A 7,720-nucleotide genomic window follows, 5' to 3' on the forward strand; every position below is an offset into this window, starting at 1 on the left:
CAGTTTAATTTCACTTTTTTTTGGCCTCACTTTGCATAGCAATAAAGCCTGAAATGCTTCAGGTAAAGAAAAATTGAAAAGAAAGAAAGACAGAAAAGAAAGGAAGTTTGCCCAACTCAAGGGATTTGGAGTTTAATGCAATCTGACAGTAAAATAATGAAGTGTTTTCAGTATCTTTTTAATAAATAACACTATAAAAACTGTATCATGCTCTGAAAGAGCTTACAATATAGTTATACTTTAAAAAAGTTGCTGTCTTCCTGTTTTCATTCTAAGAAGTTTGCATTTGGGCCTCTGCTATATTTTTTGCCTCTGAGGCATATATATTAATGAATGGGACCTAGCAAAGTCCTTTCGGTATATTTGATCTGTTTATTATATCATTTGCACGCCACACCCAGTGTATTCTAAGAGACTCCCATGCCTGGGGAGGTCTAGGATAACATTTTTAAGGGCTCTATTTCACTCTTTAGGAAACTATATTCTTGTGTGATGTGAACCATGGAAATATCAGCATTTTGATAATGTTCTTTGACTCCATTGACATAGTAAATACAATAAGTTAATTAAAACAGCTTTTACCCCTCGTTGAAAAATTGAATTTTCCCTCTAGACTTCTGTTTTCTCATCTGTATATTGAGGGAATTGAAATAGATAATATTTAGATATGGTCTCCTGTTTACAAATTTGAAATTCTTATTCAAGATATTGTTTCGTTCAAGAGTACACAAATAAACATTGTCCATGTCATCTAAATTATTAAAGTTTAGTCACAAAGTTGTTTATATAGTTTTCTCATGATGTTTTAAAATTTCCATTGTATCTGTCATTATATCACACCTACTCCTTTTTATTTCTAACTTTAAAAAATTCGTGCCTTCCTTTATTTTATTGATCAGTCCTGCCAGATGTTTATCTATTTTATAATCTTTACAAAAGTCAATTTTTGGTATTATTAATTCTCAAAATTTTGTTTCTTTGTTTTTCTTATCACTAGTCATATTTTTATCTTTATTTTTTTCTTTCTTTTTATTGTTTGGGATTTACTTTGTTATATTTTATAATTTCTTATTAGAACACTTAAGTCATTATTTTTAATTTCTTTTTTAATTAAATATTTAACATTATACATCTTCTCCAAAATACTGCTTCAGATGTATTCTACATATTTTATAGATAGTATTTAATTATTCAGTTCTAGATATTTAGAAATGTCCATTATTCTTTGACCCATGCATTATTTAGAAGTATGTTTTTGAGTTTCTAAATTTCTGAGAATTTTTGGCTATTTTTAAATTTATAATTTTATTGATTGTTCTAATTGTATTGTGTAGGCTATCAGTTATTTTATATTTGTTCAAATTTCCTTTAGTGGCCCATTGTAGTTGTAATATAATTACCTATTTCATTCTTCACAGTCAAAAATACTTTCTTAAGTTAATAAAAGATATAGATGTAAACATTATAATAAGATGAAAAGTGAGTGTCGTCAGTAGATTAGTTAAAATACACTTAAAAGAGCAAAGAAACTGCCCTTGTGAACAATGTGAGCAGGTTGATTCATTAAAAAATCCAACAAGCAGGGAAATTTGGACCCAACACTCTATTCTCTAATAAACAGAACTACTCTCTGGAGAATGAAATGTAAATAATTTTAATTCATTGTAACCTTGTTCTTAGAGAATAATCTTCCACAGTGTCTGCCTCAAACTACTGGCCTGCCTCCTCTATATCAAAACATTAAGGGGAGGTTACTTGTTGACGTGACCCGAGTGTATACACACCTCAGTCAGAGGGAACATTCAAGGGACAGGCCTATGGGGTATAGACTCATAACACCATCAGGGTAACTCCTGCTGGTTGCTAATACTAGTCCACATAAACATAAACGGACAGCCGAGTAGGATTAGACATTTTCTTTGAGTCAGCAGTTTTTGTAATGCAGGTTAATACTTCTTTCTCAATCGTAGTACTCTGATTAATACTGATTAATATTCTAAACTCTGTTTCTAGTTTTTAAAATTAGCCTATTGTAAAGTTGGAGAAGATTTCATTATATTTCAAAATTTAAATACATACTTTAAATCTTGATAACAAAAATAATAATAATTATAATGTTTACAAAAATTAAATGGTGTAAATGGGATAAGAGTTTGAAAGAAAAGCAAATCTCTTATTTCCCCTCATCTTTCATATTGTGAAATCAATGTATAATTTTAATAAAATCAAAAATTGAATGGATGAAAGTATCAACCTTACAGTCCTCATGGAAATCACTATAAGTAAAAAAATGGTGATAAAACAAAAGAAATAACAGAATCTAAAGTTGGGAGATAGAGGGAAGGGAAGAAAGAATGTTTATTCTCCTAAACTCCTTACTTTTCATACTGATAAGTTAATAAATATTGCTAAGAGTTAGCAATTCTAGTAATTGACATATGTATATAGAGAGAATATGTGTGTATGTATATACAATTACATGATTGTAATTTTTAACAGATAACAATAAAAATGAAAATGGTTACCAGCACAATAATTTTAAATAGAAACTTTTAGAGGGTGGAGATGTGAAAATGGGATGTGTGTGTGTTTGTGTGCCTTTCTGAACTTTTAATTTCATGCCCCTCTGTGTGGTTAAAAATGTTTAATCATGGGCGTGACTTAAAATAATTTAAAAACTATTCTATATTCAGGCAAAGGAATACTGTTCAGATCAATAGTTAGCTACATCTGCACATATTGATATAGAAAGAGGACTATAATATATTTATAATTAAAAGCATAATACATATAATAGTATGTATTATAGATTCTAAGTATGTAAAAACAGTAAATGTGCATATATGTTTGTATTAATCAATGTATGGAAAATATCAAGAAAAAGAAGCACCAGACTAATAATTGGGACTACTTAGACAGTGTTTTATTTTTATATTCATTTGTATTGTTTATAAAAATTTCTCTCTACTACAGTGCATTGATTATAAAACAAAATGTTAATAGTAAAAAGCATTGAGATCCTAGATAACTTAGTTGTCAGGATATCCAACTTAATCTCATTTATTCTGAACTTCCAATATTCAGGTTATCACTTTTGTGGGTGTAGGAATTCTCTGTTCCTTGCTTGTTGCTCTAATTCCTGCATCCAGCCAAGGTTAGCCCCTATACCCATGATAGAAACTCTGTAAAGATTTCTGTAATAAATTAATCAATGTAATCAAAGTGTTTAATATAATATGTGGCATATAATGTATATGCTGTAATATATTAAATCTACTGTTTTGTTAAATAGTCTACGTGAACTACTACGAATAGCTTAAAAAATTAAATTTAAAAATCATTCAGAGATATAAATGTGAGTGATGGCTGATGAAAAACTTTCTTCTATTATTTTCCTGTCCATAGTTTTAAAATTATCTACTTGAATATGCATTTCATTTTTTTAAATTAAAAAGCATTAAAAATTTAACACTGGATTGTTTGGGCTCAAGGTCAAAACCAGAGCATTCTCATTTGTGCCTTTTATATTTTTCTCCATAGCATATACCCGCCTTTCTTTGTGGTTCATATTTAATCCAGATTTCTCTAAAATGGATAACACATTTTTTAAAGCTTCATGGTCATCCTTTATATCAGCAAAGCAGCAGCAGAAACCTTTACTTACTTTTAGGTTTCTGAATTCTAATAAGCCAAATGGTGCTTCTTTTTTATAATTTCTATATACAACAAAATCCTTTTTAGTACAAGAGTATATAATGGCATTTACTTCCTCAATTAATTTCATTGTGAATGTACTAGAACTTGTGTCAATGAAGTCATTCTGAATATCTTTAATAGACAATAAGCCTCAGTCATGACCAGAATGAGGAAAAAGGAGGATATGCACATGTACTAATTTGACGGTTGTGGCTTCCGATGAGTTTCCGTTTCCCTTTAGGGTTTGGACTAAAGCTGAAACCAAAGAAAATTCCTAATGCTTAAGTTTCTTTCCTGCTCTGATGTAGCTTTATACAAATCAGCTGTGTTATTGGCAGGAGTGGCATTCCACAGAATGATGGTGACCATAGTACAGAAACAGGTAGGGGGGTGTCTGAGAGTCTTCGGACAGAAGAGAGCGTGGTCAGCTGTCATTGAGCCTTCATTTTCTATTAATGACGAAAAAGTGATCAGTCTATTGCAGCAGACATAGTTAACTCCTCCTTCTGAAGTACAACCTGACATAACTGCTTCCAATATTTGGATGATGGTGGTGAGAGAAAAATTGGAAGAATAATGATCTGTCTCAAATGGAAATGTTATGATCAAAAAGGAAAAATTTAAACATTTTTGCTTTGTTATAAATAAAGTTGTCAACCCAATAATAGACTGCTGAAAGGCTTGTTGAAATGCAAGAATTTAGTGTAATATTCATGAAATATGACAATATGCCCCTTAGTTTCACAAGGATAATATGACAGGAAAAAATAACTTCGTGTCTCCAATTTAGAAATGAGGTATAAGTAACATTATAAATTTGTCCTGGTTCACAGATGTGACAGCTAATAGATGTACATATTGGCAATTTGCTTAGTAGATTATCATTTACTGTCACTTTTTTAATTAGAATGTGATCTTCCATTGTCTTTAATCTATTTACATCATGGATGACAAATTTCTTTCCCTTAAGCAAAATCTTTATTTATCATAAGGCAATTTTTACCAAAACCGTTACATGAAGAAGGAGGAAATCATAATTGGAATAATTTAACTTTTGAATTTTCAGATTACATGGCATCTTGAAAAAATAATAAGCAATATTTTATTTTAAGTGACTGATATTTGTACACTTGCCTTCCCCAAAATATTCTTATTTTTTCTCTTTATCATATATATAATTATTTGCCATTAATCTTTTAACCATTCCATGAAAAGTTTGAGTAAATTTAGGTTCTGTGAATTATGCAACTGAAACTTAAGTGCGGAGTGTAATTTAATATTTCTAGTCAGCGCTGAAGGCAAGAGTCACCTCCATGGTATTTACACTGACATATGCATCTCTTTACGCATAAAAAGACTGTTAAAGCAAATAGTTCTACTAATAAGAAGAGATATTTGTAGAGGAACTCTGGGAATTTGGATTGTGGAGGAGGCAAATGGAAAAATGAGAGTGAGAAAGTCTGAGCTACCTTTTTGGGAAGAAAACACATAGTTTTGACTGGGTATGTAATAATACCTTTCCGTCAGGTTCTGCTGAGAATAAAACGGAAAGTATATTTAGATGATGTTTAAGTAGTGAAACTTTGTTTAAATTATTTCTAATTAGACTGTCAATTTAATGGTGTGGCTAGCTGGTACTAATTCCAGGGTAAGACTGTGAGTTCAGTATGATATTTGTCAAAGTGAATGTTGCTCCATATTGAGTGGCATCTTTAGCTTTATTTTAGAGATTTATTGTCAAGTAAGTACAACCTCAGGTGTGTCAATCCTTCACTTTTGTTCTTCATGTTTATTTCACTGAATCCATTTCTTAAAAAAAAAAAACAAACCTCAATTTTGTACTCGACTACAGCCATTTAATCTCCTAAAATCTTAAAATCAAGGTGTATTATGTGATTGCATATATGCTATCATTTAAATATCTTTAGGAAAGGCACTTCTTCACCTCCAAAATGCTCCTCCATCACTTGCAGTTTACTTAGTTCTTATGCATATGTAATAATAGCCGACATTTATTGGACATAGTATGTCCCAGAAACCATTCTAAGTGTTTTATGTGTACTAAGTAATTTATTCCTCGGTAAATCCCTATGATTTAGGTACTGTTATATTTGCAATCTTACAAATAGAAACCTGCAGTACAGAAAGTTAAAAAACTTGATCAATGTAAGCCAGTTGGGAAGTAGAGAAGTCCGGGTTCGAAGCCAGGTGGCATGATTCCAGAGACTTTGCACAGGGCTTTGATATTTAAAAATAAAGTTATTCCTTGGAAGAGGACCCTAAATGTGGTTATTAGACATTATATATGCTTAAAAATGAATGACCTGAAAGAAGGCTTTGATATGCATAAACTTGACAATGGAAGAGAGAGATAGTTTTTTGAAGAGGAAATATGACAAAGAATGGAGATGCTAGAATTTTACAAACAAGATGCTTGCTCCACAATTTTCGTTAGAAAAATATGTAAGAGCTGTCTCCCATAGTTAGCCACATGAGCCTGGAGTCTGAGAAGTAGGAGGCAGAAGGCTTCCTCTTGAACTGACTCTAGTTCATCAGCATTAGGTCTGCACAGTTGACACAGCCCCCTAAAGGAACCAGACACCTGTGACCACATCTGCTTCTTTCCCTTGAGCCTGACACCTGTTCTTTCATCAGGGTACTTTTGTAGTTCGGGAGGATCTGCTTGCAAGAGTATCTTTGTAGAGTGCTTTGCAAGCAGGTAATAAAGGCAGCTCATTACCTTGGGAATTTCTAATGGTGGAGGGGGCAGGCATTTGAAAACAGTAATGATAGTAATTAGTTAGCTAGCGATTGTTTTTCTGCATTATTTACCTGACAATAATTAATGTATGTGTCTCAGTAAATGAATGAGTGAATGAACAAATAAATAAATAAATGGGTGAAGGAGAGAGAATAATGATGTTTTGTTGAGAAATTAGCCATGTATTTGCTATGATCTATTGTGAGTAAAACTATTTTAGAATTGAATTTTTGACAATTGACTTACATAGAGTTGATTTTATATTCTCAACTAAGTTTTAGTCAATATCAAATTTGAAACCTCAGCAGCAGCATTCAATTGATTTGTTGGTTGTAGACAAAAAGGAATTTCATGGGAGATGTTGTGTTAACACACAGCAACTGAAAAGACGACTTTTTCAATAAAGCCATGTTTGTTGATTTATGTATTCATTAGGTTGGCAGTGGGGATGTATATAATTGTGGTGTTAGTATGGCATACTACCACAGGGTGTTAGTACGGCACCCTTTTGGGGATGTTCATCCTCTTGCAATTAGACATGATAGAGTTTAAATTTTCCATAAATATGTGTGATATTTCTAATGTATTTATGGGGTGAGGGGCAAAATGGAGAAGAACTAAAAATTAGAAATTCCACCTTTCAGAACAGTAAGTTTTAAGTGTTTATGACTTAAAATAGCCACAAACAGCATCATATTAATACTATCTTTTAACAGTACAGTCTGTCTGTGTTACTAGGTAGATGTGAGCAGCACATTAAAGATCATTTTTTCTGATCAATTAAGCATTCTTAAAACTGATTTCTATAGAAATTGGCCAACAAAATTTTAACTCTATCCCCCTCCTGACCAAAATCTGTACAGATATCAGATCCCAGCACAGCAGTCAATTGTCTCTTTTAAATTTAGTTTCAACCTAGCAAAAATGCGTTCCCTGTATTGAACCAGAAAGTACAGACAATCTTGGCATATAGCTTGATTTTGTACATGTAGTAAACTGTGTATATTAAATGAAGAGAAATGTGCTTTTTCTGTATTTGCAAATTTAGAGTTCTTTTTGCAAGGTTAAAACAGAGGGTTACTGGCACTGAATATTGGAGTCACTTATAAAATGGTTCTGACTTTTGCTTATCTTTTATTAGGTACATTGAGTTTTATGATAACTTTATGAATAATTATTTTTCACATCTAAATATTAAGAGTCTATTTTCCATAAGTCAAACAAATTATATGAGTTTTTAAAGAAACATACATTTTTTAATGG

General features: G+C 31.6%; 1 protein-coding gene across 6 annotated transcripts in view; it reads left to right on the top strand.

Annotated features, from left to right (window-relative positions):
• NLGN1 (neuroligin 1) overlaps positions 1-7,720 on the top strand; it is a 1,153,390-nt gene that overhangs the window by 549,357 nt on the left and 596,313 nt on the right. The window lies entirely within an intron of this gene.

The sequence above is a fragment of the Propithecus coquereli genome, unplaced genomic scaffold, assembly GCF_000956105.1.
Source record: "Propithecus coquereli isolate 6110/MARCELLA unplaced genomic scaffold, Pcoq_1.0 Scaffold15, whole genome shotgun sequence".
Lineage (NCBI taxonomy): Eukaryota > Metazoa > Chordata > Mammalia > Primates > Indriidae > Propithecus > Propithecus coquereli.